This window comes from Bos grunniens, chromosome 7 (genome assembly GCF_055505025.1).
Source record: "Bos grunniens cultivar Pamir isolate PY7600 chromosome 7, Bosgru_T2T1.0, whole genome shotgun sequence".
NCBI lineage: Eukaryota > Metazoa > Chordata > Mammalia > Artiodactyla > Bovidae > Bos > Bos grunniens.
The window spans coordinates 82735698-82762065 of record NC_141171.1 but is presented as its reverse complement, the minus strand read 5'-3'; the positions used below and the strand labels follow the sequence as shown (position 1 = coordinate 82762065).

Sequence of the window (26368 nt, the reverse complement as noted above, 5' to 3'; positions counted from 1 at the left end):
GAACCTAGCTCATTTTCAACTTAAAAAAAACCCCTTGTACACAGGTCACAGAACAGATCAGATGAAACCAAAGTACCAGGAAAAGTCACAACTTAAAGAAAATGAAAATACAAGAGAGATCTTTTGCCAGTAGATGGAAAGAAAGGGTATATTTCACTCTCATGGACTATAGGGTAGGCTGTCTGAAATAGCATGTTAATAACAATAATAATCACAAGATAACACTGGAAGCCAAAATAAGGGGATTGGGTAAATGGGGAGATAAGGGACTAAATAAGGGAAGGGACTTTCCAAAGAGTTCATGAAAAAAAAACCAAAAAACAAAACAGCTGATGGACTGGGGGTTGGGCTTCCCCAGTGGCTCAGTGGACAGGAGATGGGGGTTTAATTTCTGGGTTGGGAAGATCCCCTGAAGGAGGAAATGGCAACCCACTCCAGTATTCTTGCATAGGAAATCCCATGGACAGAGGAGCCTGATAGGCTACAGTTCAAAGGGTTGCAAAGAGTCAGATGCAACTGAGCACGCACGCACATGCACAATTTGAGGGTTAATTCTTCCCACTGGTTCCGCTACAAAGATTTTCTTTTGTGGCTGCATTTTATTAGCACTGGAAACAGTTCCTTTTGGAGAGAATGAAGTCAGTTAACTGTTGCATATTTGTATTCAAAGGTGCAGTGAATGGGTGAGAAAACAAGTGTTTGGTACTTGGACCACATAAGGACATGTGGAAAGGAGCTTATCCCAGTGACTTTGATTTTTCACCCATTATCTTCATTCACATGGTGGAGCATTTTTCATTAAACATACTTTTATGGACTGTCTCAGCCACTGATGTAAACAAAGTTGCTACCATCAAAATCAATATTTTTCACATTGGCTTCAATTGATGTTTTGTGAGAATTTTGAATTGCCTTCCAATGTTATCAGCATGCCAGCCCATAAGTAACCCACCAGCAGCCCACAGATGACATGACCCAGGACACAAATCTGTCCAAAAAATCTCTGCCCTTTCTTCCATCTAAACAGCAAGAGTTCTGGCAAGGCTCACATATTTGGTTACTGATGTGTTAAGCCCCCCATTGCTTTATGCTTCACAGGCTCTGTAACCCCTCACAGATCAAAACACATGGTGTGGAAGAAGATGAAAAGTGGAACACTGCCATAATCAGCCTTGGACAACAGGAGAGGAAGAAACAGAAAAAAATTAACTGCAAAAATAAATATGGAGCTCTTACTCTGTGTGACATACTGTGTTAGACACAGTGGGCAATACAAAGAAATTTAGGATAGAGTTCATGTCCTTAGGAATCTCTCAATCTAAGCTATAATCTGGTGATTATAGAAATACAGAGTCATCACTTGAAGCCTGTGATTTGAACAAGTATGTAATAAAAGGTCAAGGACTCAGCACTAAGAATCCCAAATTAAGAGGCATCCTTCCACTACTCTCAGCTGGTAGGGGATAAAATTTGCTGGAACACATGAAAACATCAGAAAATCTGGAAGAAAAAAAAAAGAATGATTACTTGGTGCTGCTGCTGCTGCTGCTGCTAAGTCGCTTCAGTCGTGTCTGACTCTGTGCGACCCCACAGACGGCAGCCAACCAGGCTCCCCCATCCCTGGGATTCTCCAGGCAAGAACACTGGAGTGGGTTGCCATTTCCTTCTCCAATGCATGAAAGTGAAAAGTGAAAGTCAAGTTGCTCAGTCGTGTCCGACTCTTCGTGACCCCATGGATCACAGCCTACCAGGCTCCTCTGCCCATGGGATTTTCCAGGCAAGAATACTGGAGTGGGGTGCCATTGCCTTCTCCGATTACTCAATGAGTACACATCAAGTGTCAGGGATTAAGTGTTTTACATATATTAACTCAATTAATCCTCCCAAGAGGCTTTTGAACTAGTACTATTGCTGTTTCCATTTCATAGATTTGGATACTGAGGCATCAAAGTTAAATAATGTGACCACAATACAGCTGGAATTTTCCTAGTGATGTCTGAGTGCACAGAGACACCAAATAAGTCATCAACAGTTCTGCAGTGAGGAGGAGCTGGTGGTTAGCGTTCAAACTCACCGTAGAGCCTGTCCATTTTATACAAATAAATGCATCCTTAATACTTGAATACGTAAAGAAAGATTCTTTGCTTCCTGAATAAGGAAGCCAGATAATCACTATAAATACTCCTCTAGAGATGATCCACTAGGGTTCTGGAAGATTGTTTCCCTTTTCTTCTTATATGCAAAGTACTACTAGATAAGTGGATACTGTGCTTTTACATCCATGTAAACTTATACAATAAAAATTTTTAAGTAGCAAATTTTGTGCCCAGGAAAATTTAGCGTAGGGAACAATTAGATGGAAAGGGTTGAAAGGAAAGCCTAGATCAAAAGAAAGGGAAGGCAGTGTTTACCTAAGTGACTGGGGTATTCCCATTTCCAAATAAAAATTTTGTTTAGGTGAGGAGCCACAAATAGACCAGTAGAGACTCATTTTTCAAGAACCAATTATCCATCTGAGCCCTGTTTTAGATGCTGTGGGGGAAATGCCATCATCCTGCCTTTGTGTAGTCTACATTATTATTGAGGAAAGAAAACTAAAGTACTCAAAATGATGAGCAAGAAGCTCTGACCACAAGTCTGAAAGTTCAAGAAGAGTGGAAAAGAATAAATACCTTCCTGCCCCGAGTTTCCTGAGAAAGCAGAGCTGACATCTCGAGCTTGGAAACACCCCCTCAGGAGCCTGAAGATGGACTTTGAGACTTGGCCTGTAGAGAAAATCAGGCCCTGGGCTACGTGGCTTCCTCTCAACCAGATTCACTGCCTGCCTCCCATGCATACGCAGAAGGCAAATAGCTCTGTGGCCTACTTGATGAAATGCTTCATCAAGCAAGCCTTCCCCTGGGAATGGTACGCAGCATTTTATTGCCTTGCAAGGCAGTTGTTTCTCATTGTATAGATGTGCCTGAGTGGATAAATAATCCAGAGTTCCAATGCCAAAGGCTAATTTGCCCTGGCTTGGGAAATATCTGTTTTTTTGAACCCCTAAGCGGCATGAATTATATTGATAGCTTTGCATATTTCTGGCTGACCACCAAGAACCCCCCTTCCAGAAGGATGGGAAAGTTGCCGGATGAAGTTTTCTCACAGAATTTACCACTGACTGTAAAGTGAAATGGCTACAGTGAACACTCATCTCTCCCCATGCAATCTTAATTGGGTTGGCAACGTGTGTAATTACCATGATGGCAGAAGAACCCTGTGATGCTGAGTGAAGGACCGGCTCTTTGGGCAATTTGCAGACAGTCTCAAAAAATGTCACTTTGTGAAAGCTCTGACCACCAGTGAACTCATTTGAGTAGAGGTACATTTGGCTTTGCTTGGACTTACATGGCTTTCAAAATGCAGTGCTTTCATGCCCTTGGAAAGAGAAACTTTTAAAAAGTGAATGCTTGCTGGTTAAGGGGATTTTAATCTCTCTTTCAAATGCTGTTACTAAAGTTCAAAGCACATGAGCCTCTATCAATGGGTTGAAAACCACTGTAATGCCACACTTATCCAATTTGCAAGGATGTTAGTTTAAAACATTTTTTTTTCTCTCAAGGAAAAAAAAAAAAGACGCTTCATAGAGAGCCTACCCAGGAGTAAATTATAAAGATCTCCCACGAACATTAGAGCTACATAAACTTAAGTGTAATTACCACCTTGGTAGGAAAAAGGAGTCTTTATTTTTTTACCTTTTCACCAAAAACACTATCCACTCTCAAAAGTTCATGAAAGGTCATTGGAAGAATCTAACCTCTACTTTATGTAAACTACTAAAGCTAAATTATACATATTTTTCAAAGCTTCTTCACAAATGTCAATTTCCAGTCCAATCATCAGTGAAACCCCAAGTCAGTGTCAAAGGCTTGTAAATAATATTGAAGTTCTTTAGTTGGATGCTTTTTACCTGAGATAGATTTTATTATTTTCTCCTCTGATCCTTCATAAGTAGAGGGGAGCTAAAGGAGAAACTGATCCTGCAAAAATAAGCCTTGAAAAATGCTTTGGTTTTTCTAAAAATTAACAAACTAGATTCTTTCTGGGAATACAGTCCCTTAGGAGAGTATGTTACATGTTTGAAATCTCTATCAATTTTACTCAGAATCCTGTAGTATCATTTAGTAAGTATGGGCTTTTCAGGACTCTTGGTCTATATTTTCTTTTATCTACATTATTAGGAAATGGTGATATTGCTCAAGGTAGTGGGAGAGAGCTGAATGTTCTTGAACAGCAAAGGTCAACATTGTGCAACAGAGGAATTTGTTTGTAAAACCCTTTCTGAGACTGCTCTTTTTTTCAGCTAGTTCTCTTGCTGACATGTAATTCAATACCTTCTAGGAACATTTGTATGCTAAAAGAAGCATGTTTTGTATGTTTTCATCCTTGTTTTCTCATTTGCTTAGAAAGACTTTTGCTTGTTAGTTGAAAATAGACAGGGAGACTAGGACCATTATTCAATCTGTTCACTCCTCAAGGCTAGACCTCTAGGTAGAGCCTCTGGGTTTAGGGGCTCTCATGTGCTTCAAGTTACAAACTTCAGGGCAGCTTCTATTTCGCTTATGACTGAGATGTGATAAGTCTGATGAGACCTGTGATATTGCTGGGTTGATTGACATAGTGAGGTCTCCACCCTAAGGAGATCGTTTCCCTGAAGCAGGATAAGGAGATAATTTGTGTAAAAAGAGAATCAGGCTCATTTTTCATGGTAGGAAATGAAACAATTTTTCAAAGCTTATGCTATATGTCTGATAAATGTAAACTGCTAAGAATTGCCTGTCCTTCTCATTTTGGATAAATGCTGGATCTGGGTCAGCAGGAAATGGTTTTACTTTTTCTCTTCTCTTCTATAACATAGCACTTGGAAGTGTTAATGTGATTAAAAAAATTTTTTTTTTCTATTTTAATGCCAGGAGACAATTTCCCTGGAAGCATGTAGCTCAATATTTCTTAAAAGCCAAAAGAACAAAATGTGAAAAGGCTTTTCAGAGAGGTTTCTTGTCTTAGCTAGGGCAACAATGATCATAGTAATAATCATGATCATTATCATTTGTATAGAATTTCATAGTTTATAAAGCACTTTCATGTATATTATCTCATTTTTAAAATATTACCAAAACTTTGCATGATATGAAATTAGCTGTTGTTTGTGTCCAGACATCCTGTGGGTTATTAAAACTGTGGGCCAGATGTTATAAATGGTGTAGAGAGTGTTTCTTGGCAGAGCACTGAACGGCCCAAACTTTTGTGTAGACTCAAATGCTAAGACAAAGAGCAGAAAATGTGCCAAAGCTTGCTTTGCTGAATAAAGGCTCCAGGCAGGATCAGGACCAACAGAGGCATGAAAACCTGCTTTGGGTTCATAATGCCTTAGTCCACAAATAGCAAGGATCCATTGGAAGTGGCAGCCTAGGGATCTATGCGAGATGGGTATGGAGGCCACACTCAAGAGAAACAGGAAGAATCTACCTAGGACCTCCCTACTTATGAACTACCATATATTGTTGAAAAAAAGCTATTTGCAAAATGAAAGCATTCTGTTCTATCACCATCACATCCATTCATTCATTATCCTTTTCAAACATAATAATGTGCCAGGCATTCTACTTGATATTAGAAACACAGTGAACAAGACAGACAAGTCCCTGCCCTTATGTAGTTTATATGGTGTAGACAAGAACAGGGAAACAGATAACAAGATAATTACAGATTTAGATAAGTGCTATGTGAAAATAAGTAGGGCCATAGATAGAGAAAATCTCTAAACTTATTTTTGAAAGAATGGATTCCAAGATCAAGCTCTATTATGAAAGTCTTAAAGATTGTCTCATGAAAAAAAGCCCACCAGACTCCTCTGTCCATGGGATTTTCCAGGCATCTGTTATGAAAGTCTTAAAGATTGTCTTATGAAGAAAGGATATATAATACCCCTTTGACAAAGTCTGGATTTACTTCTTCAAAAGTGTCATAGATAGATAAGATCAAACTTCCGTGGAAAATAAATGGTTAGAGGAAAAGCAATAAACAGGGAAGTAAGAGTATTTCAGGAGTACATTAAATCAAATCAGATATCCTCTTGCAGAATAAACCAAGCACATTAGGGTTAGAAACTTGCACTGGTAGATAGCCCTCCTCTTTAAAAAGCTTCCTTAATTTTTCAGAAAGAAATTGCTGCTATAGATAATCTCTTATATGAGGCATGTATATATTGTTTTGTGATATAATTCTGTACCACTTTTAAAATATCTTGAGCAAGCCCATACTGGCTTAAAATATAACATATTTTGATCTTTATTCTTTCTCTTTTTTCTTTCTTTCTGTCTCAGCCAAATGGTCTGTTACTGCTAAATGTTCTCACAAAGCATATGAAGATTCAATGCAAAGTTTTCATCTTCAATCCATTTATTATAAGACTGTTGTTATTCAGTTCCTAAGTTGTGTCTGACTCATTGTGACTCCATGAACTGTAGCACACCAGGCTTCCCTGTCCTTCACGATCTCCTGGAATTTGCTCAAACTCATGTTGACTGAGTCAGTGATGCCATCCAGCCATCTCATCTTATGACATCCTCTCCTCCTCTTGCTTTCATTCTTTCCCAGCATCAGGGTCTTTTCCAATGAGTCGGCTCTTTGCATCAGGTGGTCAAAGTATTGGAGCTTTAGCTTCAGCATTAGTCCTTCCAATGAATATTCAGGGTTGATTTCCTTTAGCATTGATTGGTTTTATCTCCTTGCTGCAAAGACTGAGGTCAGAGCAAATCTCCCTTCTCTGCACCAGCCAAATAGCCTGACTACATGGTTGACAGGAGGGAATACCTATGCTTTTTGACACATTTCTTATTTAATCAAACTGAACTGAATTTTAACGTGTTAAAAATAGATATAAAATATTTTAGAGGGCAAGTGGATATATTAGGGAAGAGGTGAATCTTCAAAGGAAAATGAAGATTATATTGGCTAAAACAACAGGGTCAGGAAATACTCGGCTTACATGTAGCACAATTTTTCTCCTCTGCTCATAGTAGACATTGCTAATCAAAAACAGAATTCTCTTCGGCTCAGTTTGGAGGTGGTCAGCACATTATAGACAGCCTCTGCCATTTGACTGAGGAAGGCATAGCAACCCACTCCAGTATTCTTGCCTGGAGAATCTCATGGACGGAGAAGCCTGGCGGGCTATAGTCCATAGGGTCGCAAAGAGTCAGACATGACTGAAGTGGCTTAGCACATTGCCATTTGATCAGAGATATCAAATGGAGTCAAATCTATTTGCCAAAGTATTGCACACCCAAGTGTTTTCATTTTAGCAGTTTTTAGAGTCTTGTCATGAAGCAATAATACAGGGATTGAGGGCACCCATTTGAGAAATGTGGAGGGATGAAATTTGAAGACCAGGAGCATCTTTCCTCTTGCTTCTCAAATCTAGATCATCACCTTGTTCCAGTCACCCAGTGTGGCAGTCCTGTTCTAGTGCACAGTAGGGATGTGTAGGAAAGTGCATGATTAGTGCAGACTTCTCAGAGAAGGTGATGACACCCCACTCCAGTACTCTTGCCTAGAAAATCCCATGGACGGAGGAGCCTGGTAGGCTACAGTCCATTGAGTCGCCAAGAGTTGGACAGGACTGAGCGATTTCACTTTCACTTTTCACTTTCATGCATTGGAGAAGGCATTGGCAACCCACTCCAGTGTTCTTGCCTGGAGAATCCCAGGGACTGCAGAGCCTGATGGGCTGCCGTCTATGGGATCGCACAGAGTCGGACACGACTGAAGCGACTTAGCAGCAGCAGCAGCAGATTTCTTGCTCTGTCCCAAGAATACAGAAAATGTCTGTGATTTCCCCCCTGGGAAGAATTTGCTGGCATTTAAAAGGAATAGCAGGTAGAAAATTCATTGGATAGTAACATGTTCTCTGTGGCTGGGACACTTTCACTCTGTTATTCTGCTGCACTAGAAGAAATCTCATTTCCTATTTTGTTCTAAAGTTTTTCGAAACTTTTCAGCCCATAGTTTAGTTTTGGTAACATTTGAGTGATGGAGCTTGTAGGTGTTACATATATCAAATTGTTACTTATTAGCTGGAGTTCTTTCAATCCAACAAGCATTTGGAATCTTTTACTAGGTACCTAGAATGTATTGCTGGAACCTTTCAAGTAACATTTTCAGTCTTTTTTTTTTGCAGAATAGGAACAAGACATATATAACTGGCAGTTATTTTATATTTGAAGAAGTTCAGATATATTATTACTTTTTAAAATTAATTTCTTCCATTTTTTTGCTTATTTATTTACATACAAAAAGCTATGAATAACTAACATATACAGTTTGATGAGTTTCAAGGTAAGTATATGCCTGTGAAACCACAATAGCAATCCAAGCCATAAACCTATCCATCACCTCTAGAAGTCTCCTCTTGTCCTCTTATTACTGATTATTATATGTGATAGGATCACTTGACATAAGGTTGATCCTTCTATCACATTTGTAAGTATACAATACAGCATTGTTAACTGTGGGTACTATGCCATACAGTCCCTCTCAGACTTATCCATCTTATATAACCAAAATCTAATATATTATTTTAAAGGTCTTTTGTAAATATCTGAACTGAAGGGAATTACCAAAAAAATCTAAAGACCAATATAATTTTACTATCTCACGATATTTTTACTATTGACATTAGGGTCAAGAATTGATGCTGCTGTCTTAGAAGATAATGGTATTCTCTAGATTTGAGTCCATATTAACAATATCAAACTAAACGTAGAAATATTATAATTATGAAAGCAGTTTTCACCCAAGTTGTCCCAGGTAGATTCTTTACTATTTGAACCATGAGGGAAGCAAAAATTTGTTATTTACTTGCCTATATATAACCACTGGACTTCCCTGGTGGCTCAGATGGTAAAGCATCTGTCTACAATGCAGGAGACCCAGGTTCGAGCCCTGGGTTGGAGAAGGAAATGGCAACCCACTCCAGTACTATTGCCTGGAAAATCCCATGGACAGAGGAGCCTGGTAGGCTACAGTCTATGGGGTCGCAAAGAGTCGGACACGACTGAGCGACTTCACTTTCACTTTCATATAACCACTGCCCTAATATACAGGAGAACACAATATCTACTTGTGTTTTCCTCCTTTCTTCTATATTGTGAAAGAGAAGACAACTATTTTATTTTCAAGTAAAGGAGCAGTGAGGTCACTTTTGAAATTTTGCCTTGGAGGGGCCACAAACTTTTGTTATCCTTCTGTTTCCAATTGTGTATAGCATAATTTTATTTTCTGCAACTCTGACTGAGGACTTCATATTTTCCTCATTGCATTTGTTCAACTTCTTTCCAAGAAAATTGTGCCATTAATTTAATTACCAAGATTTTTATTTATATTTAACTTATAAAAAATATATGTTGGGAATTACTTAATAATGTATCATTTCTGGTAACATAAGAAAAACAACCACTGTATCTAATAAATAAAATTAGGAAAGAGAGAACACTGCTGGGGTTCATCATATACAGCATGTAGTCAAGCTATTGTAAAAGCAGTCATTTATTATATGTGACCATATTTACATTTTCTGTATTTGTGTTATCCAGAAGGATTTCATTGCAAAAGAATGGTAAAGGAGGCCAGTAACCATTAATAACTAGATAAGTTCCTCACAGAAAGGCAGAGAGACCACAGGAACATCATATGCTAAGTTTTCTAGCAATTGGGGATAAATGTGGATAATTGGGTTTCAGCCAACTTTTGTCAGCATATAAATAATCTAACATATACCAAAAGACCTTCAGAAAAGTCAAGATGAGCTTTTTCTCAGAAGCACGACTGCCAAAAGCTGGGCTGCTGATTAGAGTGTGGAAAAACAGCCTACTGATTTTTCTGGTTCATTCAGTTCAGAAAGATTCCCCCATTTCCGGCTTTGCACCCCAACAGTAGGTACATGGATTCCCAGAATGGAGCTAAAAATGAGGTCTCTTTTGTACTATAACTTGGCTCTTAAATTTGTTGGAGGGGAGAGAGAAAATAGTTGATTCAAGTTTGTAACAAAGTTCAAACTTTTCTTAGGCCTAAATTGTTTTTATTTTCCAGTAGAATTTGCTTTTACTCTGCCCACCCTTGTGTGTGTTAACCATTCAGTCACGTCCGACTCTTTGCAGCCCCGAGGACTGTCGCCTACCAGGCTTCTCGGTCCATGGAATTCACCAGGCAAGAATACAGGAGTGGGTTGCCATTCCCTTCTCCAGGGGATCTTCCGTACTATTCTCTTATTTCTGCTAGCCTCTGCCCGCTTTCTACATGCAACTCACTCAAAAGATGCTAGAGCAAACCTGGAATATATTTATATGATGAATTGATTGAACATGTCTGTGCCTACACATGCACCATGAAGTATGGTTCTATTTGTTCCTTGTTACAAATTTGTTATAACAACCAATTAATAATTTCATTTAGCTTCACTATATTTAATCTTAAGTGTTAAGATGAAATTGTTGGTTGAGAAACTGACCAGAACAATTATCAAGAAAACAGGATTTAGTAAGTGTCTCCCAGAGTTTATATACTACATGCTGGAGTGGAGAGGATAAAGGGTTTGATAGTTAAATATGTTTATGGAATGTTGTACACATGTATGCTGCCGCTGTTGCTGCTAAGTCGCTTCAGTCGTGTCCGACTCTATGCAACCCCATAGACGGCAGCCCACCAGGCTCCCCCGTCCCTGGGATTCTCCAGGCAAGAACACTGGAGTGGGTTGCCATTTCCTTCTCCAATGCATGAAAGTGAAAAGTGAAAGTGAAGTCGCTCAGTCGTGTCCGACTCTTAGCGACCCCATGGACTGCAACCCACCAGGCTCCTCCATCCATGGGATTTTCCAGGCAAGAGTACTGGAGTGGGGTGCCATTGCCCTCTCTGGTACACATTTATATGTAGGCTAAAAAGCCATGAGAAGTCCAGCAGCAAACAAACCTATTTGATTTTTTTTGGGGGGGGGTAACCCTTCTTAATTCTTAAAATTATTTGACAAAGGAAACCTACTCCCACCCTTTTTTTAACACAAAAACTACAAACATGCTAAAGAACTGAAGAAGTAGCATTTTGCCAAACATACTTCAAGAAATGCTAATCTGGATAAGTCCTTCATTTTACAGATGATGAACTGAGTTTTTAGAGATTAAATTGCACCCCCAAGAGCTCACAGATAATTAGTGGTGTGGCTAGGCCTAAAATCCAGGGCTCATGGTGTTCTAAACTTCAGTATATTATACCCAGCATGTTCTGTTTAGCTAGAGTCCCCTCATTTAGCTGATACTTCTGTAACATTTACTTGTCTTTTGTTTTTTTAAAGCTTTTTAAAATTTGAAGTATAACTGACATGAAGAATATTTCCCCCTTATAGTGTACAGTTCTAGGAAATTTGAAAAACCACCACCACAGTTCTGCTTATTTCTTATAAAATTAAATTTTAAAAAACTTTAAAAAGATGTGTACCAGAATGCACTGAAATAATTTCAATTGGAAATATGTTCAAATGAGTTTAAAATCTGCTTAAGATGAAAACCCTAGTCAGTCTTAATCAATGCAACTGACTGTATAGACATCAAGGATGGCAGTGCGTGCAGGAACTATATTGGGAAAAAGAAATGACAAGCCAAAGACGAAGCAGTATTGTGAGAGGAACATGCAGCCTAGGAAGTTGCTAGCTGACTGCCTCTGGGAAGAATCTTGAGACTTCCTGGGGAAGAAGCCTACGGAGAACTCTGAACTCAAAGCGTGGCCATTCCTTAAACACACAGCTGTTTCAATGCACTGCATATGTCCTTCAGTTTGTCCTTTCTCCACTCCACCCTTGTTCGTTTCGGTTTCCATTCCTGAATTGAACGTGAAAGCCCTCTCTCCTTTCCTTTTTTTCTTCTGCTTCCCTGTGGTGTACATTAGTCAGTGGTGGACTAAAAATTATCATGTTTTAGTTAAACACCACTCACTGGAAGCCCCTTGGAATTGTTCAGTCTTCAGAATGGAACTCTTCGTTTCAGTTCCATATCTCAAGTACATTGCATTACTTGATGACAGCTTCCAAATGAACTGTCTTTAAAACACCAGGCCCAGTTTTGTTTCTGAGACAAGAAGGGACAGTCATTAAAACCAGCAAATCTCACTTGTGTGAATGTTATTCCTTTTGTCCAGATTTGCCTTGCTCTTCGTGATCATGTCAAACCGAGTTTTTGGGTGAGAGAGCAGTACCACAGGTGGGACTTTCCTTTACAGAGGCCACCCCGTGGGTGGGAACACAGCCTGTTTGCCCTCTCTCTGGCCTTGCCTGTTTGTTTCCCCAAACAGCCAGCTTTAGCCATGTGGGATGGAAACGAGAAGCAGATACTTGTCAGGAGGGGAGAGCCCGCCTGCTGTGGAGGTGCATCTTGCCCAGCTTCAACATGAAAAGGACTTGGTAAGAAAGAAAACATGAAGCCCTAGAAAAGAACAACAATTGCCATGTGGAGGCAGGATGAAATTGGGTTGTGTATCCGGACTCTCTGTAGGGATCACTCTGGGGACAGGAGGCTGCTGGGTCTCTTCCGGCCCCTAAGATGCTGAGTAGAGAAAGCACAAGCCTAGTGCAAGCCTTCTGTTCCCCAGGTGCTGCTGAGCATGGATGTCTGTCCCTCTGCTCCATCAGGGGTGGGGGCCACATGGCAACCAAATGCAAACACTGTCTAAGAGTACAGCCACCAGCTCCCTGTCTGCAGGAAGGCACTATAAGAAGCACTCACTATATGTCAGGTACTGTCAGCTGGTCTATATTACCTCATTTAATATTCATAGCAACTCTATGAAACCAAGACCATTCAAAATATCCCCATTTTATGGGCCAAAGATCTAAATAGACATTTCTCCAAAGAAGACATACAGATGGCTAACAAACACATGAAAAGATGCTCAACATCACTCATTATCAGAGAAATGCAAATCAAAACCACTATGAGATACCATTTCACACCAGTCAGAATGGCTGCGATCCAAAAGTCTACAAATAATAAATGCTGGAGAGGATGTGGAGAAAAGGGAACCCTCTTACATTGTTGGTGGGAATGCAAACTAGTACAGCCACTATGGAGAACAGTGTGGAGATTCCTTAAAAAACTGGAAATAGAACTGCCTTATGATCCAGCAATCCCACTGCTGGGCATACACACTGAGGAAACCAGAAGGGAAAGAGACACGTGTACCCCAATGTTCATCGCAGCACTGTTTATAATAGCCAGGACATGGAAGCAACCTAGATGTCCATCTGCAGATGAATGGATAAGAAAGCTGTGGTACATATACACAATGGAGTATTACTCAGCCATTAAAAAGAATACATTTGAATCAGTTCTAATGAGGTGGACGAAACTGGAGCCTATTATACAGAGTGAAGTAAGCCAGAAGGAAAAACACCAATACAGTATACTAACGCATATATATGGAATTTAGAAAGATGGTAATGATAACCCTGTATATGAGACAGCAAAAGAGACACTGATGTATAGAACAGGCTTATGGACTCTGTGGGAGAGGGAGAGGGTGGGAAGATTTGGGAGAATGGTATTGAAACATGTGAAATGTCATGTATGAAACGAGATGCCAGTCCAGGTTCAATGCACGATGCTGGATGCTTGGGGCTGGTGCACTGGGACGACCCAGAGGGATGGTATGGGGAGGGAGGAGGGAGGAGGGTTCAGGATGGGGAACACATGAGAAATAAAGGAATAAAAAAAAATCCCCATTTTATGGTGCTAGACACTGAGGTTCAAAGAGGCTATGTAATTTTCTTAGGGCTTCCCGGGTGGCACAGTGCTAAAGAATCCACCTGCCAATACAAGAGCTGCAGGAGACGCAGGTCAGGAAGATTCTCCTGGAGGAGGATATGCAACCCATTCTAGTGTTCTTGCCTGCAAAAATCCACGGACCGAGGAGCCTGGCAGGCTACAATCCATGGGGTCGCAAAGAGTCAGACACGACTGAGCAACTGAACACGAGCACACACAATTTTCTTAAGCTCAAATGTAATCAGCAGCAAAGATGAACCTTGAACCTAAGTCTGATTGATTCCAAACACGTGCCCTCAACTTCCTTACTGTGCTGCTGGCTAACGAGGCAAAAGGAAACAACTTTTGCTCTGTGATTTTTCTTCAGTCATACAAACTCAAAGGGGAGCAGTTGTTTTGGCTACTTGTAGGATACTGGACAACTTGTTCTTATCTGTAGGATGGTAACTGCTTTAGTGTCAGCCCAAGTCAATTTTCACTGTTTTTACAAAGCACACTGCTTCTCATTTATGCACATATCTTATTCCATAAATAGTAATGACTAATTTTTTTTTGGGGGGGACGGGGTTAGGCAGTTAATCAATCCATAAGCAAGAACAAACTTGAGAAGTTTATGTGAAAAATTTGCCTCTCACCCCTTTCCCAACAGTCAGGGAAGGGTGCTTTGAATTGCTCTGTTGGTTTCAATTCATTAATGAATCCCCCTATAAAGACATAACTTTAGTCAAAACTCATGAAGAAAGCATCAGTGTCTTGTCAACTATAGCACATTAGACAAAGTGTGATCAGTTAGTCTAATGTCCTGGAGGAAACCAAAAGACCTAGACATGACTTAGCAGGTAAACGACAATGACAGCTTGGAGGAAACACCAGAGGACTTAGCTCCCTTTCAGTGTAGTCTACAGAAGCTTTCTGTGTTCCTACTCTTCTCTCAGACATCATGGGCCATTGGCATATTTGTTTTGAACATTTCGTGTAGGAAGCAAAATTCTGATTTCTCTGCTGACCCATTGCTATTTTGTAAGATAGATATTAACACAGCACTGAGTAATAAGTAACACAAAACCCCTGACAATCACAGGGACATCAGGTCTTTTCCTGGTTTCATACTTGCTAGGCAGCTAAAAGAATGTCTATAAAAGATATTCAGAAGGTAACAGAAAACAGAATCTCCACTCAGATATATACATATTTGGAATTTACATATGCTATTATTTACCATAACCTATTAGATATGGAGAAATAGACATGACCGTCATATTTGGAAGACAAAGCTTTATTTATGTGTCATACATATGGAATTAAGATGAAATTCCAAGAAGTCCTAAGAAGAGGGCATGGACTTAGTTTTTGCTTACTTTTTTTTCCTTGCGTTATAATGTGGGAATACCCATACCACATGGAAAAAAATTCACAGTTACAAGCATTCAAACATATTCACTGATATGGAAGGCTTGTACTGTCACTGTTAGTATTAAGTCTTGGAGCCCAAATTGACCTGTGGGTCTTGATGCACAGATTTTCAGCTTAAAATCTGGGTTTGTTCATGGCTACCAGCATAGTGCTATTGTTATAAAAGAAACAGGAAAAATAAGGCCAAAATATCTATTACCGGAGATTTTTACGTGAATCCCTTGAAATAATTTACATAAAAGTGCTTTTTAGAATATAGCACATTTTATAAAGAAGAATCTACTCAACATAGATGAAACTTAGGATAATGTGAAGTGGAAAAAGCAAATGATAGAAGATTTTATGTAGCCATTTTAATACACCTCAAAAGCGAGCAAAACTAAACAATCTATTGTTCAGCCAACCTGTATATGTTTGATCCAACTCTACCAAAAAAGGAAGGAAATGATGAGCACAAAATTCATGTAGCTGTTACTTCTTCCCAGGTGAATTAGATGAACTGAGTTGTTAACACATAGGCAGTTTCTATAACACATATTCTAGTTTCTGAATGAGTGCTAGCTTCTTGGACATTCATTGTATTTTGCTTTAGATTTTAAATAAATTTTTAAAATTTAAAAAATTTAAATAAATGTTGCCTATACTTTTTAGTTATCGTAATACACTAAAAAGATAAATTTATTCTAGCTAGTGCTACATAATAACAAGGAAATTCAAAAAGAAACTTTATCCCTGAATCATTAATGACATTTTTAGATTCTTTCTGGCTGCATGGCATGTGGCATCTTAATTGCCCAACCATGGGTAGAACCCACGCCTCCTGTGGTGGGAGCACTGAGTCTTAACCATTAGACCACCAGGGAAGTCCCAGATCCATGTACATTTTAAATTGCTTCCTTCTCCCCTTCCCTTCGTTCCTCCTTTTCTCTTTTCTACTTGTTCTCTCATCCACAGACTTGTACTGAGTATGGACTGAACTGGACTGTGTTAGTCGCTCAGTCATGTCCAACTCTTTGCGACCCCATGGACTTATATAGCCCACCAGGCTTCTCTGTCCATGGAATTCTCCAGGCAAGAATACTGGAGTAGATTGCCATTCTCTTCTCCAGAGGAACTTCCCAACCCAGGGATGGAACCCTGGTCTCCTGCCGTGCAGGCAGATTCTTTACCATTTGAGCTACAGGAAGTATTGAGTGGGTAGAGCACCAAAACCCACTCCAGTGTTCTTGCCTGGAGAATCCCAGGGATGGGGGAGCCTGGTGGGCTGCCGTCTATGGGGTTGCATAGAGCCGGACACAACTGAAGCGACTTAGCAGCAGCAGCAGAGCACCAAAAGCAGTAGAGCAAAGATGTACAAACTAGCATCATAGTTGTGGAGACTTGGAGCCCAGTTCTACCACTTGCTGTGGTGACCTTGAGTAAGGTCACTGAACATCTTTGTGCCTTAGCTTCCTCAGCTTTAAAATGGGGATGAAAGTCAAAGAAATAGCCTCATTTCCCAGGACTATTGCAGAGATGAAAGGAGTTAATGTTTGTAGAATGCTATACTTTGTTGTTAAATTAGATAAACCCTGTGCTGGCAATGAGAAAGATGTGGTTCCAGTCTGGTCAGCTTACTTGATCAGTCTTTCAGAAGGAAAAAAAAGGATACTAAATGCTCCATATCATTACAAATAACTGAACTTGAACAGACAAACAAAAAATTCTTCTGAAAACACATTTTGAGAAAGAATAAATGACTCAGGTCTGTTATCAGGATTGGACTAGACTCCTGAGGTTGAAAGGACCATGTTCCTTCACCTAGCCCCAGAAACAATCCTGTACATTCAGTCTTCCGTGGAGAGACAGCTACAAGACCTCACAGATGGAAATGGTGGTCCCAGGAGACAGAACTGTCAGACTGCTCATTCATTACTTTGATGAACTGTTGACAAAATATTAGATCAATGAAAGTTCATCAACAGAGACAAAGAGGAGCTGAACATATGTAGTGATTTTTCTTGTTATTCCAAGAACTTTACAAACTGTGACCCCTAGGAGTAGTTTGTAGACTCTGTAGACTCAAGAAAAACTCAGGAATAAATCTAAGTTTTATTTCAGTCAAAATAATTGCAACCATGGGAGGAGAATTTTGTTTGCAAGAATTAATTATTCACATATTTTTCAGAGTCTCAGAGGGTACATATGCATTTTCTGTTCACTTTGGTAAAAATGTTTTTTGTTTATGTGGGGTTTTCTTGGAAATAACCCATAATTATTTACTGACCTATTAACTCTTGGGATTTTATGAAATACTATGATTTTTTGGATTCATTTCAGAAATTGTGGTTCAGTAAGAGAGTGAGTTTATGTTGTTTTATTTTGTTAAAGACATCCAAGTTATGATGAAGTTGTTACAAGATGGGAAAACAGCTCGCAAAGAAGTATGAAAACTGCAGTCACCAGAAGTTGTAAGAACAAACATGCAAACATGTGGTTTGGGGCAAAAACCAAATGAAAAGGTTATTATGAATGTCAAGCTAGGAGGAGAAAGAAAATTAGGGCAGAGATGAGAACAGAATAAGGAAGATAAAATAGAAGGCAAAAGTGTAGATTAATAAAAAGAAATGAAAGAGTTCATGTATCTATTCCATTTTACTCCCTCTTTAGGAAGGAAATGTGATGAAAGGCAACAGAGGAGATGGGAAAAGATAATCTTTGTTTTGACTTAAGCACAGCTAGTCTACCTCCCTATATATTTGAGGCCATTTTCCTAGGTGGAAATATTAGGAAATTTCCACCATACTAGGAAATACTAGGAAAATTCTACCCTCCTTCTACTAGGAGGGTAGAATCTGATGATTTGTTCCAAACCTCAGTGGCTTTCTGCTACATTTTTGTTTTGTGTCATTGTCTTAACAGGAGAGCCCTGGGTTAATGTCTCCCATGTGGCGCACGCACACACACACACACTTACATTGGGTCTTGCTTCTGAAGACCATGTGCTCTTTCCCAACATTATAAAAGTGATGTCTGCATCGAGCCTATCACCTGGGTGACAGTGCTCTCTCATCACTCACCCAAGTAGAGAGCTAGGTCTTGTTTTACCAGCCTGAAATGAAGGAAGCAGAGATTCTGGAGATTTTTGACTAAGTTTATTTTCAGAGATGCTACCAAGTGTATTTGGAGTCTTTCTGTTGCTTTCTTAATGAAATACAGATAATAGCCCCCCTCAGATGCTGAGGGTTTGCAGTGCTCAGAGGCTCCATTTACCTCTTCTTACTGCTGCACCCCAAAGATAGCAGAAGGTATCTTTGTGGAGCCATGCATATGGGACAGCTCTCCAGCACATTTCACATGTTCTCTGTGAGAGAGAACATGCCAAGTGCCAACTGAGGATGGCAAAATATGGTTATAGTATTAAAAGAAACTTTCTCAGAATTGAAGAGATACAGGTCACTCTGTCTAGGACAATACTGTAACCAAAAAAAAAAAAAAGACAGAAAATAAAATTGGAAGGGAGGAAAAAAAATATCAACCTCAAGTATTTAAAATAGGTTTTCATTTGGAAAGAAACCATTGTAACCAATAAGGAGTAGATTGTGGTGCAGCTCCTTATTGCCTTCAGTAGCTGGACATAGTCATAACTACAGTGTCTGTTTTCTACAGCCTAATTTCAAATATAATGTAAAAAAGAAATAACTGTCTGATTTGGGCTTTATCAACTGTATTATTACAAGAGAGCATTTGTGTATACGCGGCATCTAATAATGCATTCACCCTACAAAGCCAAGCTAGTATGACAAAAAGCTTTACATTGTAAGAGGAAACTATGATTTTTCAAAAGTCAAGGGAAGGAATACAGCTAATCTTCGTTGTGTGCACTTAAAACAGGAGCATATAATGATACGTGTTTATCCCCTTTTAACAGCAGTTGAAGGTAAATCTTTGCTAAGAGGCCAGTTGGGTAGCACAACACCCACTTAATACCATAGAGGTTCAAACTGTCAATTCCTTTGACTGATTGCTGTGTTCACATTGGCTTAAATTATTAATTTATTTTAAGGCAATTTTGAAATAGCTGCAACATTACATTCTTGCATTATTACTGATAATACAGAACATACCATCATTTTTATTTTTGGATGATCAACTAGTTTAAACATGCTGACAACTGTGGAAAATAATACAACAAAACAGAAAGTAACCACCATCCAGAGTCAGTGAATTTTAACAATTTGCTATATTTACTTTCGTTTTATTTTTGTTTCAGAGATAAAGTATCACTTATTTATTTGTTTCCTGGAGGTTTATTCTAGATCCTATATCATTTCCTTCCTTTCCAGCAGTAACTACTGTCCTGAATTTGGAGTTACCAAACCAACATATATTTTATATATTATTACTATGGAATTAGTTGTTCATAACTATGATACCATTTAATTGTGCTTATTTTTAAGCCTTATATAAGCTATGTGTAAATTACATTTCTCCCTTTATTCTACAAATTGCTTTCTTTCAACTCAAAATTATCGCTTTGGGATTTAGTCACGCTGATGTATGAAATTCTCATTCGAATTTCTGGCATATTTTTTGTTTGCATGGATTTATTTATCCTCATCCTAAATGTTAACAAACATTTAGATCATTTCTGCCCCCCCTCTTTTTTTAGCAACAAGCAACAACAATCTTGTGTGTGCATTCCCATGTATAGGTGAAAAAGTTTCTCTGAGGTAAGTATGCCTTACCCCATGGAGTCATGGAGTATGCCTGTCCTCATATTTATTAGATATGATCAATTGTTCCTTAAAGCCAATGGATCAATTTATACTCCCAGTATTCCACATCCCTGCAAAACTGGATAATGTCAGATTTTAAATTTCCATATTTTTTATTTTTTAACCTTTTATGAAAAAATGTAAACATATTTAAAAAGTAGAAAGATAATAAAATGAACTTTAATGTTCCTATCATACAGCTTTAACAATGGTCAACAGATGGTTAGTCTTGTTTCAGGAATATACCCACCCACCCCCTATACACCTACCCCATTTCCACCACTGGATACTTTGGAGCAAACCACTCACAGAATATTATTCATATGTAACTATTTCAGCCTGTATCTCTAAAATAGGAAAATTCTTTAAAAATTACTACAAAATCATTATCATACTTAAAAAATTAACAATCACTTTTAATACTATGTAGCTAGTCCATGATCAAGTTTTCCCAATTATACTCCATATCTTTAGTTTGTCTAGTTGAATCAGGATCCAAATAAGATCTAAATATCTCAATTGCTTGGTGTGATCTCTTAATTTATATGTTCCCCTCTCCTATTTATTTATTTATTTTTGCAATTTGCCTTTTTTTTTTTTTTTTTTTTTAAGAAATAGGGTTATTTGTCTTACAGAGTTTTCTATAGTTTAGATTTTGTTGAATGTATCCTTGGGTGTCCTTTAACAATTTCTTCTTTGCAATCTATATCCTTTAAATTGGCAGTCAGGTCTAGAATCTATCTTGATAAGATTGTTTTGGTAATATACTGCATGTCGCTGGTTTATACACTTTAGGTTCAATTCGGGGGCAATAATATTTCATTTGTGGCAGTGCATACTGTAGAAACTACCTTTTCTTCTTTTCAGTGTTCCTGATGCTCTGATATTTGTGGCTTTGCTGACTGGGGAGAGACTGCCTCTCGTAGGGTCAGCCAATCCTTAGAGATAGCACAGGACTTTCATAGGCACACCAGCCAATCGAGAGCCCAGACTCTGAGGCACCTCCTTTATCTGGCTCTTACATTCCAGGAAGCCAGATCCCTGCTTACCCAGGGTTAGGTACCAGGCTCCCAAAGATGACCCCGAGAAGCCAGAGCCTGCCAACAGTATTCAAGCTAGTCAGTCCTAACTGCTCCTCTTGCTCTTCTTTGCGTTTCTTCCTGAAAACACAATAAAGCCCATGGGTCATTCTTCCCCCTTGCTCCTCTGTCTCCTGACCAAATCTGTTGCTCCTCAACATGAGACCAAGTATGTGACATGCCCCTTCCTCTTGGGACTTGTAAGTAGTAAAATCTTCCTTCAATGCCATAAGCCTCTCCATGTCCTTCCTCAGTCACCTCTGTGTGTAAAAATCCCACAGGCACATTTTTGAGACGTGTACTTCTATTAGAAAGCAAGCAATGTCGTTTATTTATTTCTTTGTTGCTTTTGGTGATGTTAATAATCATTACCTAGATTACTTCCCCAAGGGATACAAAGTGATGATATTCTAATTCTGTCATTCCCTCTTCATTTATTAGCTGAAGACTTTTTATAAAAAGAAACTCTCATCACCTATTTGGATCACTTGAATTAATTGTTTTTATTGGAAAGTCAGGATAAATTCTTGACTCTTTACTTTTATATACTATTTGGCAAAATAAGTTGCTTCTGTAACAACCTCTAAAAATGATGAGTGAGGTATGTTGGGGTGGTTATTGTTGCATAGTATCACTGTGATCTTAAGGACAGATGCATATTTACTTAGGTCATTTTTATTGTCATTCTTATGGATACTCTGATCTTCCTTTGTCTGTGGGAGCATCTTTAAGTGGATTCCTAAATCCTTCTCTCATTAAATTAGTAGCTTTGAGAGTTTCCTTGCTTTGAGAATAATAAGATATTTTAGACCATCTTATAAATTTATTACTTCAAATCTAGAATCAACTATTTCTCTAAGGACCCATAGTTCATTTTAGTAGGAAATGATATTTGGAGACCACAATAGGGACACTAGGAATGCACATGTATCAATTGATTTTTTTTTTTTTAATTCTTGTTTCAGTAGCTTATCATCTTAACTTCCATTGCTTAAAGTCCTGAAATCCTTAGGGCAAGTCCTTCTATCCTTTTCTTTTTGAAAATTGTTTCAAAAGACTTGGACCTTATAAACTTATATGTAAATTTTAGAATCATCTTATTAAGTTTCATCAAAAAATATTAAATTTAGGGAGGAATTTTACTGACTTTATAGATGAATTTGGGGGATAAATGATATTTTGTATTATTGAATCTTATTCATGAATATGGCATATTTTTCCTTATATTTAGATACTTTATATCATTCAGAAACATTTTATCATCTTCTATATGAAGTTTTTATTTATGTTTTCTTACGCTTCAGTTCAGTTCAGTCGCTCAGTCGTGTCCAACTCTTTGCGACCCCATGAATTGCAGCACGCCAGGCCTCCCTGTCCATCGCCAACTCCCGGAGTTCACTCAGACACGTCCATTGAGTCAGTGATGCCATCCAGCCATCTCATCCTCTGTCGTCCCCTTCTCCTCCTGCCCCCAATCCCTCCCAGCATCAGAGTCTTTTCCAATGAGTCAACTCTTCGCATGAGGTGGCCAAAGTACTGGAGTTTCAGCTTTAGCATCAGTCCTTCCAAAGAAATCCCAGGGCTGATCTCCTTCAGAATGGACTGGTTGGATCTCCTTGCAGTCCAAGGGACTCTCAAGAGTCTTCTCCAACACCACAGTTCAAAAGCATCAATTCTTTGGTGCTCAGCTTTCTTCACAGTCCAGCTCTCACATCCATGCATGACCACAGGAAAAACCATAGCCTTGACTAGACGAACCTTTGTTGGCAAAGTAATGTCTCTGCTTTTGAATATGCTATCTAGGTTGGTCATAACTTTCCTTTCAAGGAATAAGTGTCTTTTAATTTCATGGCTGCAGTCACTATCTGCAGTGATTTTGGAGCCCAGAAAAATAAAGTCTGACACTGTTTCCACTGTTTCCCCATCTATTTCCCATGAAGTGATGGGACCAGATGCCATGATCTTCGTTTTCTAAATGTTGAGTTTTAAGCCAACTTTTTCACTCCACTGTTTCACTTTCATCAAGAGGCTTTTTAGTTCCTCTTCACTTTCTGCCATAAGGGTGGTATCATCTGCATATCTGAGGTTATTGATATTTCTCCCGGCAATCTTGATTCCAGCTTGTGCTTCTTCCAGCCCAGCATTTCTCATGATGTACTCTGCATAGAAGTTAAATAAGCAGGGTGACAATATACAGCCTTGACGTACTCCTTTTCCTATTTGGAACCAGTCTGTTGTTCCATGTCCAGTTCTAACTGTTGCTTCCTGACCTGCATACAAATTTCTCAAGAATTTCTTATGCTTACCTTATAGTATTTGTGTCTATTTGTAAAACTTTTTTCTACCACACACATATATATGTGCCCTTTTGTGTACAAATAATACACTTGGTTAAACGGGATTTAAAGGAATGAAAATAATCTAGTAATCAATGCGAGCGTATATGAATATAAATAAGAGTAAAAATTGGTCAAACCAATAGTTCCCAAAGGGACAAAGCTGAAAAAAGTCAATACTGGACTGAGCGGTGTGTCAAATAAGATGACACACTGGTGATAAATGGCTGAAACCGGGTAGGTGTAAAAAGCATGGTCCATCCTTAGTCTATCCAATGCCTACCTTTGACAGAGCTAGGATATAGAGAAATATTTCTTCACTAGAAGAGAAAAAGAGCAATGCAAAGTGACAAACATTATGCAAGTCATGGGAGGTGGCACGGCTGTGGACAGTGGCAAGGCAGGAGGTTCAGCCACATCTCAGGTATAGTTGATGACTGCTCTGCAGGAATGTGAGCCTGGTGTAGCCTGAGCATCCAAATTTCCAAAAGAAACCAGAAATTCAGATTTCTTTCTGAATTCTCCTGAATTCTAAGTTTTGGCAACTAATTCAAATGTCTTAAGAACCCTGGATGTATAATATATAAATACAGGCTCTTATAGGTTGAGAGCCACTCCATTTTGACCCCTGAATTAGCGATTTTATAAATAAGTTTTAAAATTTAATATTTGGAGGGTTGGAATAAGTCAGCTGGTGAAGGAGCTGATTACGTTGGGGTGGAGGGGTTTCTTCTAACCACAAATTCCCCTTTCCCACCCCACGAGCAGTTCTGATACCCTCCAGTAGGTGGCAGCCGTCCCATCAATATTTGAGGGTCTCTCCCACTGCTGATGATGGGAATGCACTGCTCGCCTTAAATTAGAAAGAAGATGGAGCAGGTGATCATAAAAGCACAGACTCTGAAATCTGGAAGAAGTCTTGGAAGGAACTGGTCCCACCTCAGTATCTGTAGATGAGGAAGCTAAATCTCACAGAAACTGAGTAACTTGTTCAAGGGCAAAAGTGAATTAGTGGAATTTGCTCTTTTTTTTTTTTTTTTTTTTTGCCTCACCACATGACTTGTGGGACCTTAGTTCCTCAACCGGAGATTGAACCCCAGGCCCTTGGCAGTGAGAGTGCAGAGTCCCAACCACTGGATCGCCAGAGAGTTCTTGATATCTGCTGATTTTTCATCAAGTCTCCAGTTTTCTGCTGCTGTGTACAGTCAGCCGAGCTAGTCAGGAGACTGCACGAACATCTCAAGACCCAGGGAAATGCCAGGCTTTTCTCTATGCATAATGAGGGTTTAATTAGATTTAATTATTTGTAATTACCCAACTAGAGATTGAACGCACTATATTCTCTTCACCATGCTTGAATAAGAATTTGAAAGGTCACTGAAGTCAGTAATTGAATAAGAATGCAGGGCCGTGAATGTGTAGTAATTACACTGTACTCTTTTGTCATAGTTTCCAAAATTGCTGATGAGGTTTGTAGGGAGATAATTCTCTCATCATTGTAACTTTAGGTAAAATTATCATTTTTCACAATAATCTTATTAAAAAAACTACTATATGTGTGTTGTGTGTGTGTGTATATAAGACACAGATGTCGAAGCTTTTAAACAATCAGTATAAGGAATAGTAGAAAGCAAGCTTCTTTATGACCCAAAACTAATTAGATGCCATTGAATTTCTTGCCTTAATTTCAGACAAACACTAACAGTAGGATACGTTATCATTTATTGAGTCCTACTATGTGTCAGGATTGAGACTAAATCTTTTGCAAATTCTCTCATTTCATCTTTTTAACAAGCCTATGAGCCAGCTAGTTTTACAGATGAAGAACCTGAGTCTTAAGTGATTAAGTGTGACCTTCGACTTGACCCAAGACCTCTGACTTCAGAGCCTGTACTATTAATCTCCTCCCTGCACTGCCTACCTAAGCAGATGCTTCAAATTACATTAGCATCATCTAAAATTCTAACAAAGTCCACTCATCATCGTCTTCTCTGGGGTTAAAGAGAGTTTACGAGCACTGTTTGTTCTTCACATTTCCTTTGGAAGTTCTGAGGCTTGATTTCCTCAGAGCAACATCTGACTGGTGGCATTGCTCAAACTTCTGGCTTGTATTTCTCTTAGCACGTACTCCATCCAATGTAGCTTGAAGTGAGACCCCCCTAACAAAGAAAGTGAAAACACCAAGAAAGTAATGTCAAAATGAATAAATCCTATAAAAGACTTGCTGTGAGTATTAGTGAGGAGATTATCTGACAACGAGCCACAAGTTTAGATCCCAATTAGACACACGACGTGCCATGGTTGCCCATAAAATGTGAACATGTTGTTGATATTTTAAAATTCCAAACTTAAGCCTGTTGCTTAATGAGAAAGAGCTGTTGTGTGATGTCAAGCAGAGTCATATAGCATTTATGAGGAATCATATCTTCACTTGACTTTCTCTATGGAAGTAAAATTAATCTGTGAGCAATTAGGTATTGGGATGAAAATTGTTTCCTGTTTTCTCAGATAATACTTAGAAATTTAAGGGAGGGCAATTAACTGTGGTTTACTCTCCCGGGCAGCAGAGCAGATTACTAGACAGGGAACCAGGAAACTCCTTGACGTGCAAACTCTCCTAAACCTCGGCCAGTCACGGGTATCTGCCCGCCTCCGAGGAATACATATCCACGTTAGTGGCTTATACATGAAAAAAATAGTGTCACAAGTTTCTGGCCCCATAGTTTTGAGGGGGGTGGATTCTGTTTTAGTCCTTTTAGAAAGTTCCTTTGCGGAACTTCTCTGGTGATCCAGTGGACAAGACGAAACGCTCCCAACTCAGGGCCTGGGTTTGATTTCTGGTCGGGGAACTGGATCCCACATACTACAGCTAAGAGTTCACGTGCCTCAACTAAAGATCCTGTGTGCCTAGCATAGCCAAATTAAAAAAAAAAAAA

General features: G+C 39.0%; 1 long non-coding RNA gene across 3 annotated transcripts in view; it reads left to right on the top strand.

Moving 5' to 3' along the window:
- LOC147369895 (uncharacterized) overlaps window positions 1–26368 on the top strand; it is a 212967-nt gene that overhangs the window by 168197 nt on the left and 18402 nt on the right. For 2 of the 3 annotated variants that reach the window (XR_015168067.1, XR_015168068.1), the window contains exons 4-5: window positions 17631–17710; window positions 19912–19972. The exons of the other annotated variant lie outside the window; for it this stretch is intronic. This is a non-coding gene — a long non-coding RNA (uncharacterized LOC147369895). The remainder of the gene's footprint in view (window positions 1–17630; window positions 17711–19911; window positions 19973–26368) is intronic. 3 annotated transcript variants of the gene reach the window in all.